This window comes from Rattus norvegicus, chromosome 5, assembly GCF_036323735.1.
Source record: "Rattus norvegicus strain BN/NHsdMcwi chromosome 5, GRCr8, whole genome shotgun sequence".
Classification (NCBI taxonomy): Eukaryota; Metazoa; Chordata; class Mammalia; order Rodentia; family Muridae; genus Rattus; species Rattus norvegicus.
In genome coordinates, this window is record NC_086023.1 from 109,135,661 (window position 1) to 109,150,061 (window position 14,401).

General features: G+C 42.0%; 1 long non-coding RNA gene across 2 annotated transcripts in view; it reads left to right on the forward strand.

Moving 5' to 3' along the window:
• The first annotated feature begins 155 nt into the window (after positions 1–155).
• The window catches only part of LOC102552523 (uncharacterized), a 107,072-nt gene continuing 92,826 nt past the window's right edge, over positions 156–14,401 (forward strand). For both annotated transcript variants that reach the window (XR_010051860.1, XR_010051861.1), the window contains exons 1-3: positions 156–388; positions 608–708; positions 1,509–5,709. This is a non-coding gene — a long non-coding RNA (uncharacterized LOC102552523). The remainder of the gene's footprint in view (positions 389–607; positions 709–1,508; positions 5,710–14,401) is intronic.

The window sequence follows — 14,401 nt, forward strand, 5'->3', positions numbered from 1 at the left end:
TAAGGTGGTCCAGTTCCACGTGTGTACTGTATATCTTAGTTTGCCCTCTTACCGATTGAAACCCACCTCAGCAAGTATTTGATTTTTAGCTATCATGTGTAATAAAGGTATTTATGCAGGAATAATGAAACAATAAAACTTGGGTGTGGTGCTGGACCTGTCATTAAACAGGGTGAACCTGTCATTAAACCCTCCTCTGAAGATGTAAAGATCAAGTGTTGCATTTCTCCCTAATCTTCCCAGGGGAGACTGAGTGAACATATTGCTTTCCCATTTTTAAATGTAACAGTTGATGCAACAGTGAAATGGGAAGAGAGCCACACGTCTGTTGCCCAACAACTCTGGGGAGATGGCTGTGTGAGAAGGCTGGGCAGTTCTTACAAAACAGGTTCAGAGTGCTTATGAAGGGGGGGTCTTAAAGGAAGACAGGTGTTTTATTTACAAAAATCAAAGACTTCAGAACGCATCTCCTGGTACACCTGAGTCAGATTCCCCATTTAGAACTATTTGCTGATGACTACTCCACTCTTAGTCCGCAGCAGAAGACTAGAAGTCTCCTTCTGGGTAAAACGAGTTTATAAACTGTTTATGTCCCCCTCCCCCCTAGGGAGTCAGTCATTCACTGTTGCCAGGGTGCACAGGCAGAATGGCAATGGAGGAAGAAAGAGTTTGGTGTTTTGTTAGCAAGTAGAAGAACTAAACCATCAGGTTGGTATTAATGGGTGTGAAGCAAATAGATTCTAGGATATCTTTTACCAATAGAACTTTGCTACTTTGAAATTTAATTCATAATTAAATGCAGCACAGAAGGCTGTGTATGTGTGTGTATGTGTGCATATGTGTGTCTCTCTGTGTGTGCCTGTGTGTGTCTGTGTGTGCCTGTATGTGTGTGCATCTCTCTCTCTCTCTCTCTCTCTCTCTCTCTCTCTCTCTCTGTGTGGTGTATGAGCATATTATGTGTGTACAGGTGTGGAAGCTGGATGAGGATGCCGAGTGCCACGTTCTACACTTCCTATCTTATTGCTTTGAGGCAGGGTCTTTCTTTGAACCTTGAGGTAAATGGGTGGCCAGCAAGCTCTGATTCTATCTCTGCTCTCCCCTTCCCCCAGCATTGTAGTCACGACTGTGTTTTGGACAATGCCCATCTTTTTATGTAGATTCTGTCACCTGAGCTCAGATTCCCATATTCATGCAATGAACAATTTTACCCACTGAAGAATCTCTCTAGATCCAGTAGTCTGACTTGTAAGGATGTTGTGGACTATTTTCTTCCTAATGGATCCAACTGTTTTTTTTTTTTTCAATCCCGCCCTCCCGATCCAGCTGTTTTAAATGCAGTCCAACATACCTACATTGACTATTGACTATGTCCTAAATTCTAACTTTAATATGGTGGTAGGTTTTTGTATGCTATTTTTATTTTACTGAAAGAAATATTTATTGGGTATTTTTGGAGTTTATCAGTTTTATTTATTTATTTATTTATTTATTCATTCATTCCTTTTCAGTACTGGTGACTGAACAGGCTTTTGTGGATACTGGGCGATTGTTCTGCTGTGGGACAGCATCTCCAGCAAATGCTGAAGTCGTTAAAATATTCACACAATCACACTGCTTCATATAACCTAACAGCGAGCTCTGGGCTTCTCTGAAACTTGCAAAGTAAAAGGTACTTTGTACCAGTATCTAAGCTACCTTCTGTATAGATCCTGTTTCTGGGGATAAAAACATTTATAAATGAGAAAATGCAAAAGAATTGTTTTCCTTTGAGGAAAACACAAGAAAATCACGACAATACCGGGGGAAAGCCAATGAGTAGACTGACAGAATTTTCCACGAGGAAGAAGTGGGAGTTTTACTCCTTAAGTTGAAGGAAAAGCGTTTGGGGTAGGGGCATTGCTTGTCAAGTGCGCGATCGCAGTCACCAGCACCAAGGACAGCGACAACCCATCCTGCTGGGCCGGGTGGTCCTTATCCTCAGCAAACAATTCTAGGGGCACCAACTTTGATGGTTTAATGCCCCCTCCCCCACCTGCCACCACCTGTAATCCCAGCATCCAGGAAGCTGTGGCAGGAGGACTGTGGCAAGTTTAAGGCCAGCCTGGACTACAGGGTGAGGCCTTGTTTTAAAAGATCACAAGCAAAATAACAGGAAACGCCCATAAAGAAACTCAGTGGGCTTTCCCCACAAAAGCCAACCTGCTCAACTTGTTTTCCAGGTATTATTGTATTATGTAACATTATCTCTATAAAGAATAATAGTCACTATATTTGAAAGAAGGAAAACAAACAAACAAACAAACAAATATTCTATTTCCTGTTCCAAGTGGCTTACAAGTACTATTGCATTCTCCTTCCTTAAGGGTCCTATGTAACACACACAGGTATCAAAACTTTACAGATAAGACAGAACAATGAGAAAAATAAGGAACTTGTGCATTCCCTAGTCATTGGAGGTGGGATCGGAGCTGTGTGGCTTCAGAGCCTCTGCTATCTCCACACTAAGTAGTGTGTAGCAGCGTCTGTCTATGGTAGGCTCCAAAGGAAAGAAGCAATACAATGGCAAACAATTATTTTCTACACTACTTTTTTTTCCCAGATAGATCACACCATAGCCACCCATAATAGACTCAAAGAATGGTATTTCGTATGGACTACCGATATGATATGCATTTGTCTCCAACAACAGAGTGAAATCATCAAGTATTTGATATGTCTCCGGAGCCCAGGTGGTTCCAGGATGAAGGACAACCTGGTGTGTGTGACCCAGAATCAGTGAGAGATGAATCAGGATGGGGCATGGTTCCAACAGAAATATGTTAGCTGTATCTTGGTCAAGTGCAGGACTCATTAAGTGAGGAGAAAGAAAAAAAAAAAAACAAATGATAAACTGGCTTTAAATTTGGAGATCAGGAGGAGGGAGTGAGTACAATGAGTTCTAGTATTGTATATCGTGAAGATCACCGAGGATTTCTTTTTTTTTTTTATTAACTTGAGTATTTCTTATATACATTTCGAGTGTTATTTCCTTTCCCGGTTTCCGGACAAACATACTCCTCCCCCCTCCCCTTCTTTATGGGCGTTCCCCTCCCCCTCCTCCCCCCTTGCCGCCCTCCCCCCAACAATCTAGTTCACTGGGGGTTCAGTCTTAGCAGGACCTAGGGCTTCCCCTTCCACTGGTGCTCTTACTAGGATATTTATTGCTACCTATGAGGTCAGAGTCCAGGGTCAGTCCATGTTTAGTCTTTAGGTAGTGGCTTAGTCCCTGGAAGCTCTGGTTGCTTGGTGTTGTTGTACCTATGGGGTCTCGAGTCCCTTCAAGCTCTTCCAGTTCTTTCTCTGATTCCTTCAGTGGGGGTCCTGTTCTCAATTCAGTGGTTTGCTGTATTCTGGCTGTGTCTCTCGGGAGAGATCTACATCCGGCTCCTGTTGGCCTGCACTTCTTTGCTTCATCCATCTTGTCTAATTGGATGACTGTATATGCATGGGCCACATGTGGGGCAGGCTCTGAATGGGTGTTCCTTCTGTGTCTGTTTTAATCTTTGCCTCTCTATTCCCTGCCAAGGGTATTCTTGTTCCCCTTTTAAAGAAGGAGTGAAGCATTCACATTTTGATCATCCGTCTTGAGTTTCATTTGTTCTAGGCATCTAGGGTAATTCAAGCATTTGGGCTAATAGCCACTTATCAATGAGTGCATACCATGTGTGTTTTTCTGTGATTGGGTTACCTCACTCAGGATGATATTTTCCAGTTCCGACCATTTGTCTACGAATTTCATAAAGTCATTGTTTTTGATAGCTGAGTAATATTCCATTGTGTAGATGTACCACATTTTCTGTATCCATTCCTCTGTTGAAGGGCATCCGGGTTCTTTCCAGCTTCTGGCTACTATAAATAAGGCTGCGATGAACATAGTGGAGCATGTGTCTTTTTTATATGTTGGGGCATCTTTTGGGTATATGCCCAAGAGAGGTATAGCTGGATCCTCAGGCAGTTCAATGTCCAATTTTCTGAGGATCCTCCAGACTGATTTCCAGAATGGTTGTACCAGTTTGCAATCCCACCAACAATGGAGGAGTGTTCCTCTTTCTCCACATCCTCGCCAGCATCTGCTGTCACCTGAGTTTTTGATCTTAGCCATTCTCACTGGTGTGAGGTGAAATCTCAGGGTTGTTTTGATTTGCATTTCCCTTATGACTAAAGATGTTGAACATTTCTTTAGGTGTTTCTCAGCCATTCCGCATTCCTCAGCTGTGAATTCTTTGTTTAGCTCTGAACCCCATTTTTTAATAGGGTTATTTGTCTCCCTGCGGTCTAACTTCTTGAGTTCTTTGTATATTTTGGATATAAGGCCTCTATCTGTTGTAGGATTGGTAAAGATCTTTTCCCAATCTGTTGGTTGCCGTTTTGTCCTAACCACAGTGTCCTTTGCCTTACAGAAGCTTTGCAGTTTTATGAGATCCCATTTGTCGATTCTTGATCTTAGAGCATAAGCCATTGGTGTTTTGTTCAGGAAATTTTTTCCAGTGCCCATGTGTTCCAGATGCTTCCCTAGTTTTTCTTTTATTAGTTTGAGTGTATCTGGTTTGATGTGGAGGTCCTTGATCCACTTGGACTTAAGCTTTGTACAGGGTGATAAGCATGGATCGATCTGCATTCTTCTACATGTTGACCTCCAGTTGAACCAGCACCATTTGCTGAAAATGCTATCTTTTTTCCATTGGATGGTTTTGGCTCTTTTGTCAAAAATCAAGTGACCATAGGTGTGTGGGTTCATTTCTGGGTCTTCAATTCTGTTCCATTGGTCTATCTGTCTGTCTCTGTACCAATACCATGCAGTTTCTATCACTATTTCTCTGTAATACTGCTTGAGTTCAGGGATAGGATTTTTATGTGCTAGTTGGTGACACTAGATACGGACTCACCATAAAAGTGTGATTAGAAGTAGGTAAGTGTCCATGAGGAGTAGTAATGCAACAGTGCCTGCCATTTGTATGGTCTAGTACAGTATTCCCAAGTGAGGAGAGAAAGAAATACAGAATCATTTCTGGGGTGTTTTCAAATTATATACAACCAGCCTCCTTTTTAGGAAACTTGGCTTTTCTCTATTCTCTTAGTTGGTAATTCTTTTTTAAAAAGATTTATTTATTTTTATTTATACGAGTACACTGTAGCTGTCTTCAGACACACACCAGAAGAGGGCATCAGATCTCATCACAGATGGTTGTGAGCCATCATGTGATTGCTGGGATTTGAACTCGGGACCTCTGGAAGAGCAGTCAGTGCTCTAACCGCTGAGCCGTCTCTCCGGCCCCCAGGTGGTAATTCTTACTCCAGGATTCACACTACATCCCATCTTGTGTCTTTTATGTCATGATGTTCTTTGCTTCTTCCCTCCCCGCTTCTTGTCCTGGACTTTTGAGACCGGGTCACACAGAGTTGCTCAGCCTGGCCTTGTAAATCCCAGGCTGCTCTTCAACTTTCCACCACGCTGTCTCAGCCTCCTACGTGCCCGGATTATAGGATGTTTCACCATCACTGACTTCTCTGATAATCTGTCATATCTTTAGGGGGTCGAGGGATAGTGGTATCTTGACTTGACTTCTTCATTTTCCAGGGGCACCAGCTCTAAAGAGGACATGTTCGTCTTCAATACCTGGTCATCTATATACGAGAGGGTGAAGACAGGCACTGTTTTTAAATTCATATGTAAGTTTTCAAGATGATGAGTTATCTCTTGCATTTTCTAAAAACGATTAATGATTTGAAGATTGTTGTCATAGATTTAAACAGTGTGTTTCAATCCTGTAGAATTCTTGTTGATCTATAAACCTGAACTTTGGTCAGTAGCCTCTGTAAGCTGGTTCCTAAATTCTTTTGGCATAACTCAGTGGTCTTGCTTAAAAGCTTTGATTTTTTTGTTGTGATAGTATGTTCTAGTGTTTTCTTGCACATTTCATGTTGTATTATGAACAATTTATCTGAGGAGTGCTGGGTCTTTTTAGTAGGAAATAATACCTAAAAACTACAAGCAGAGTGTTGGTGGAGCATTTCTGCTTCAAGGTTGGACATTATATGTCTTGGTCTGTGTCTTTATATGTAAAACCTAATTGTTTCTTAACTCAGGATGATTATACATAATTTCATTTACATGAACATCCAGGGGGTTGTTAGCAATTCAGTAGCATACACCTTTGGGCAAGTATGGTCTCAAAACGATTGCTACAACCAAAAAAATTGCATTGAATCAGTATTCAAAATGCCCTATAACATGCCCATCTTTGAGAGGCTATGCTTAAATAATGTATTGGTAGTGAGAAATGTAATCAAGGAAATTAGTAAAATCAGGAACTCTCTACCTACCTGGGTCACCTGCAGTGTCCCTCGTAATAGTTAGACCATTCCTTCTGCACAGCCCAGCTCCACTCAGCGTCGACATCAGGCAGACCTGAACTCTCTGCTGTGCACACAGGGTTTATCGTACTCAAACATGCAACAATTTGTTTCCTAATTTTGTCACATCATGTCTTGTCAGAGAAGGCCATTCTGTAAAGTGAGCATATGTCGTTGAACTGAGTGGAGCCTTCTGGGACACAGGTCTGCATCGGTTTATTTATTTCATCCAGTGGTCATCAACAGGTATTTATAAAGTGCCCATTATGTCCCAGACACTCTTCTAAGTCTTTAAAGCACTTCAGTGACAGAAGACGACAAAATCCCAACCAAGCCAAAGCACTTCTTCGTTTTCCAGGGGCACTGTTCCTTGGTTATTATACTCTAGCTCAGACAGTGATTTCTGTTGTAAAACTAATCACAACACAGACATATAAAGACACACTTGAGGAAAGAAGATGATTGGGCCTGTGAGATGGCTCACAGATATGGGAGTTTGCCAGCCAACCTCACAACCTAAGTTTGATCTCTAAATACCCATGATGGAAAGAGAGAACCAAGTCCTACAAGCAGTCCCTCTATCTCTCTCTACACATGTGATGTGGCACATACTTCCCTCTTCCCCCCAAATTAATAAATGTAAAAAGAAGTAAAAATTTCAAATATTATTTAATACCCTTTGTGTGCCATACTTACGATAAAACAGGTTAGGATTGGCTTGTAGGAGATCAATATCAATATATTCAAATTAATATACACATAAGATCATTAAAACATTTGTATTATATAAATAAATAATAAATAAATAATAATAAAACCATTATCCTAATACCTTATGAGGCTTTCATCAAGTAGAGCTTGAAGACAGCATTAAATTCTTTTGATTTTGTCATTTGTTGGTTAGACGAACAGTCAAGCTTTTAGTCGTCTGTGCAAACTGAGACATAGCTGAAGCGAAAGCTTGGAAGGGAGCATGGTAAGCCAGAGCTCAGTATCATTATGATGACAGCAGCTTTAGGATTTTAACCCTGACACTCTCACTTCAGAACCTTTGATGTGGTCTTCCAGCTAAACAATGCTAAAGTGAAAGTGTCAGACTAGTTAAAATCAAGAGTTACCAAAGGCATACAAAACAATTTTTCATTTGCTATACTGCTTTTAAATTGACACTCAAAAATTAACAGTCAAAGAAGTATTAGGCCCTAGTAGTTCACATTTGAAGTCATAGAACTCAGAAGGTTGAGGCAGGAGGATTGCTCTGGTTTAAGGCCTACCTTGTGTTACACAGCGAATTATAGGTCAGCCTAGGCTTCACAGTGAGACCTCATCTCAAAACACGTGTTAATTATGTTTAGAAAACTGTCTCTCTGATTGTGATGAGCTTTTCAACTGGCTTAATTTGGGACAATTTTAATGTAAGAAATGATGACACAATGTAAATTACATTGAATTTGAGAAGTAGTCTGGGGTGGGGAATCTTTCTAGAATGGAACCTAGCATAGAGTGAATACTAGAATTAGAAAGCCACCATATTCTGTTCTCATTCCCTATTGGAGTGGCAAAACCACGGGTAGGCTGCAGTCGGGAAAAGAATGTTCTCACAATCTCCCCCAGGAGAGAGAAAGATGTCACTCTGAAGACCAGGGTAGTCTTGAACTCAGAGATCCTCCTGCCTCTGCCTCTGCCTCTGAGTGCTGGTATTAAAGGTATTTATTACCACATTGTCCAGCTTGTGTGGGTTTCTTAATAGACTACTTGATCTGAATTTAACCAGAAAGGAACCGGTCTGAATATCAGAGATCTGGACCCTCTGTTGTGATGATTCAAAGAATGTAGGAGAATATTAGTGGCCATGGTGTGACTTCCCTCGGATCTCTGATTTCCCCACCCAACATGACTCTCTTTGTAGAAGTCACTGTGGAACATGCCAATGAAGTGCACACTAGTTATTTCCTGAACTGTTTGGAAGGTAATCTTCTAGGATTGTGTGCTAACAGAAGAGCAGTGGAAATAGCCCTTCTAATTTAGTCAATAACCTGTCAGAAAATATTTCAGTGACCTATTTTCAAGTACCTTTTAATTTCCATTTTATTGTGCTCCCTGTACTAATTCAGTTTCTTTGTATTTGTAGTCACCAAGCTTTGAATAATGTGATAATTCAAATTATAATATATTCACAGAGCCATAAACTCAAAGGTTCTTCATGAAGGGGCATTCTAGTCATTTCTGTAATGTAGTGCACTGCTTTCAGTCAAAGCTACATTCATACAGGAAAAGGGGAGAGGCCGTCTATTTCTGGGGTGAGACTTTGCCAAGAGTGTAAGAGTTTACCAAGTGCGTGGGACCAGAGTGAAGCACCTTGCTGGTAGAGGTCACACAGTGAAAGTAGTGAGAGATACAGTCAGCATTCAACTTCCTCTGTCAGTTCCTGGCTGGGGAATGAGGAGGAAGAACGGGGCTTTGAAACAAATGCTCCCCTAGTCCTTTCTAGGTTTGTGTATCACGTCTGAGCATCTTCAGTAAAATGACCCACTCTCTGGCCTATTTTTAAGGCCTCAATGTTGGGACATGTACATCAGAACTGCTTTGGGACTCCTTCTCATCACAGTCAGAACGGCTCTCATCAAGAATACAAACCACAAATGCTAAGGATGTAGAGAAATTGAAACTCTTACCCTACGCTGCGGTGTAAACTGGCACAGACACTGTGGAAATCACCATGCAGGTTCCTTGAAAAATTAAAAGTTAAGGCTACCGTATGATCCAGCTGTGGCACTCTTGTGTTTCTTTCTGAAGGATTCTGTGTCAGTTCACCACAGAGATGCTAGCAGTGTGTGTGCTTGCTGTAACATTTACAGTAGCTGAGATATGGAAGCAGCCTGGATTTAAATGTGTGTGTGTGAGTGTGAGTATGTGTGTGTGAGTGTGTGTGTAAGTGTAAATGTGTGTGTGAGTGTGTGTATGTGTGTGTGAATGTGAGTGAGTGAGTGTGTGTGTGATTGTGGTATGTGTGTGTGAGTGTGTATCTGTGTGTGTGAGTGTGTATGTGTGTGTGAATATGTATCTGTGTGTGAGTGTGAGTGTGTGTGAGTGTGTATCTGTGTGGTGAGTGTGAGTGTGTGTGTGTGAGTGTGTGTGTGTTTGTGTAGATGTATCTATGTGTAGGACATGAGTCAGGAAGAGCACTGTGAGGCAGGGGGAAGAGGCCCGAGGATGGGCTAATGGGGTAACGGATGATGATCTGAAGCATGAAAACAGAAGAATGGGAGATTATGGGTGAAGGAAGTGGACAGAAATATGGGGGATGGACAGTGTGGATGGGCAGGTGCGTGCGTGAGTCACAAGAAAATATAAGATGGAAATGCCACAGTAAATCGATTTCTTCATAAGCGAGCCAAAGAAAATAATCATTTATTCTTTCATTGATAAGCATGTAAGCTAATTTCAAATCTTGTCCACAATAACTGTGGGCTTGTGGGTTATGGAGAGCTGACTTTGATTCCTTTGGGTACGTACTCAAGACTGGTATGCAGCAAGGTTGTATGGATAGCTTTATTTTGAATTTCTGGAGGAACTTTTGTTCTGTTTTTAATAGAGGCTGAGCTAATTTCCTACCCCACCACAAAGCATAAAATATTCCTTTTGCCTCTTGTGTTTGCCAGCACGTGTTGTTGTTTATTTTTTGATGATGCTTATTCTGACTAGGGTGAGAAGGAGCTGGTGTAGTCTTTACTGTGTTTCTTTTATGGCTAAGAATATTGTGTTTTTGTGTACTTAGTGGCCATTCCCACCTCTTCTTCTGAGAGCCATCTGTTCAACTCATCAGACAGTCGCTTCTTAAGAGAGATTCGAAAAATGATTTATTTACTTTTATTTTTTATGTGCCTTTGTGTTTTGCCTGCTTTCGAGTCAGTATGAGGATGTCAGAGCCTCTGCAACTGGAGTTACAGGCAGTTGTGAGCTGCCATGCGGGTGCTGGGAATTGAACCTGCGGCCTTTGGAAGAGCTGCTGACGCTCTGAACTGCTCCATCTCTCCAGCCCACATAAGCACTTTTCAAACAAGCAAGTGCAGTTAGAGTTGCTCTACAGTAGCAAAACATGTCCAACTACCTTCTTAAAGAACTATTGTGAAGTATAATGAGTAAGTGATCAGTGTATTTATGTATTTATGAGGAGTATTTATATTTTACAGAGCGACTGTGTATTGCTCTGCCATGTTAGTCAAATTCTGAGACCATTCATGTTATTTTATTTTTATGACTTTTAAAAATTGTTAAATTATTTTCTCTCTCTCTCTCTCTCTCTCTCTCTCTCTCTCTCTCTCTCTCTCCTGTATACATTCACATGTTTGTATGCATGTGAATGCAGGTGACTATCATCCAGGGCATCAGACACTTCTGGAATTGCAGGATGGTTGTGAGCTGTATGTCGTGGGTACTTGGAACTGAGCTTGGGTCATCTGCAAGAACAGAACATGATCCCAAACCCTGAACCATCTCTCTTGGCCCAATGTAACTTTCTTTTCTTAGTACTTTCCTTCATAGTGACTCAGCCTGTCTCATCTCACTTTAAGCAACACTATCTGCAAGATCATGGGTTTGCTGTGCTTATCAGATTTCCCTAATGTGCTCCACAATACATTTCTTAGGCAAATTCTACTCGTAGGCAGGGTGTGGTGGTGGATACCTGCATCCCAGAACTTGGGAAGCTGACACACTGCACGCTTAAAGGCAGTCTGGGTGAGGAGTTGTGTCTCCCATTTCCCGTGCCCCACCCTTGCACACTCCCCACACCAGTGTTCCACTGTGGTCCACGCATCATTCAGGACCGGCTCAGGAACCTCCACTGTGGTGCTATGCTTTGGAAAATACGGAGTTCCCTTCCCTTCCTTGTTTACCTCCTCAAGGCAAGCAGGTATGGCATAATGATCTGACTCCACAAATGAGATAATCAGGTTCAAGGGAAAACCATTTCGGTCAATAAAGGCACAGAATCTCCCGTGTCATCCTGGTTTCTCTGTAAGGTCCCCATATTCTTACTGTCGCACAAGCTCCACTGAGGAGGGAAAATTCAGAACCAAAAGCAAAACTTTACGCAGTTAGACACCAGGGATTTAGAGTTTTATGATAAAGCTAGAGCAGGCATAAGACATGAGCAAGCCATGACACCCAGAGTGGATTTCTACACGGTAGCTGCTTCTGCGAGTCAGCCTCCCCTGTTCTTGGCCTCCTATAGCCACACCTCCTGGAGTAACTTTGGTGCCATAAATGGAACATGGGAATCTTTAGAAGCTGCCATTTCCCCGAAGAGTTTGCAAAAGGATTGCAATTTCTATCTTATAAAGACTTTTTCTGGCTTCGATGAAGCAAGCTGCCATGGGAGAAGTTTACCCGACATGAACAGGAAGGTGGTTTCTGGGCAGCAGCTAGCAGTGCGCAGGCCTTCAGCTCAGCATCCTTCAAGGAAAACGAAGCCTGCTGGTGATCTTAAGTTCTAGCTTGGAAGCAGATCCATCCCTGAGTCAGCCCTCATGTGAGACCCCTTGACTATATAGCCCTGTGAGGGACCAAGCATGAGGCCGTGGCCCCAGTGGAGAACTTGTCAAGAACCCTGTCAAACAGCTCATAGATGTTTTATGACAGTAGTTTGTTTTGTTTTGTTTTTAATTTTTGGGGAACAGGACAACTTTTAATTTGGCAATATAATACCAGTCCACAGAACAGCCATTAGAATGTTTCAGTGGAAGTGATCTGAACAACCCTGGCCTCAGGCCCCAGGCACATACAGTTCTAGTAACTACACCTGACACTGGATGTCTTTGCTTTTTCTCTTGTTCTTACATTCTCTCCTGTCTTCTGTTTTCTCCTTCCCTCTTTCAAGTTATATGCTTTATTTATTCCTGTACTTTCAACCAATAGGACAATGTTAGATCCTTAAAGGGACCTGACCCAGAGTTGATTCCTGCACGGCTTACATGTCATATGTACTTTGCTTCTGCAGCTGCCCTGTCAGGACTTCACATGGTGCACATGTAGGTGGTACTAGTGAGGGTTTGGCTGTTTAATCATCTTGAAGTGGCTTCAGGGCTGACCCTGCGACCCCGAGTTTTCGTCTCAAGGGAGAGCTTTGTTCTTTAAAGAGCCTGTATCTTATGTTCGCCCATGTAGCACTGCATGTAGTGTGGCATGTACCACGTGCTGACTTGGCTGTGAAGACAGTTTTTCCCATAGGTATCCCCGCTACAAAGATACTCAACAGTGGTGGTGGGGAAAGGTTCAAGCTTTGTGACATCTCACATACACACGCACCCCAGCCCTGACACACACTGTTTCTCTAGCCACTACCCTGCGTAAAAACAGTTTACGTTTATAGGGTGTTCACTCCCCCCCACCCAAAGCTAAAGATCTGATAAGTGGAAGGGGAGAGCGGGCTGTAGGGAAATGTGTGTCTGAACAAACTGGACCACAAATCTACCACTGCCTGGCAGCGAAACTTAAAAACAGCACTGCTAAATGCACATATGTAAACGACGCCATCGAAGCTGCCAACAAGTGCTGACAAGTCAGACGGCAGACTTACTCTGAAACCTGCCTCCCCAGTAAAAACCTCATGATTGAAAACAAACCTGCTCACAGAAGCATCGCAGCTTATAACTGCAGCTGGTATAAGCCTTGGTTAGAAAGTTAGAAGTAAGTTTTCCCAGGTAAGAATGTTTTATCTCCATGATAGGCAGCCGCCAGATTACCACGTGCACTTGAGAAGAGAGGTGTCCTTGCTCCAGAAGTCAACACCAGCTGACTTCAGTCTAACAGGAGCCCGACGTGGTACGTAGTACCTAGCCTGTCCTCTGGTACCAAGACTACATATCATGTGCCTGGTGCTGTGTTAAGTACTGAATCTGCTGTATCAGTTCACCCTTTTTACATCCAGAGGACAATCAAGTTTTTACAAATGTATTTACACTGAAGCTCAAAGTGGTTTCTGGGATTCCCCGATCCTTCACATAATAAATGGGAAAGCACCCACTAAACTTAATACCGACACCCCCTTAGCTTTGTCTCTTTTGGGGTTTCTCTATTCTATATAGTTTCGAAACATGACTTGGTATTCATATCTGTACAAAAAGGATAATAAAGTCGACTCAAGAGTGACCTTTATAACACTACTGAACTGAAATGTACTTAGGTACATGATAAATGGTAGCTATAGTCATTACTGCCCTTAGTTTATTATCTTAATTTTAGATTTTTTTTTTGTTAAACTAAGTTGTATTTGTGTTCAACTAATAAACTGCTGTTGGATTTGTTAGTTGATTGGAACATTTGGAACTGTTTTGCGGATTTGTTATTAAAGCTATTTCATCTAGACAGGGAAAACTACAGCAGATGTTGTGGAGTGAATTAGAGATGACTGAATTCTGTCACCTCTCACTTCTGTATTCTGTCCTTCAAGATCTTGTCAAAAGAATTGTAGAAGTATGGTTACAGTGTTGCTGGGAAAGTTGGAGCCTGTGAAGCTTGGTCTGTGGTCCAGGAGGGTGGGAACACTATAGTATGCATGGTGGCTGTGTCTCTGGATATCTGTATCTTTTTCTTGTGAAAGGCCATCAACTTTCTTGTGCTGTTGTACTGAGCCCCACATCCTACAGAGGTCACACTGGCTTTCTGCTGAGTCACCCTACCTCATTTCTAGAGACGAATTTGACTCATCAGAGCGAGACTGTATTTGCAATGTATTTTGATCATTTGTTCCTTTCCTCCAACCCTTCTCCACCTACCTATCCATGCAACTTATATTTCTTTCTCTTTCAAGGAAAAAATCCCCCACAAAACCCACACAGACACACAGACAGACAGACAGACACAGACAGACAGACAGACAGACAGACACACACACACACACACACACACACACACACACACTAAATCAGAACAAACAAGCAAATGAGCTATAAGACAAACATTTTCTTTTTTTTTTTAAAGGAAGATTTATTTTTTTTTTATTTTA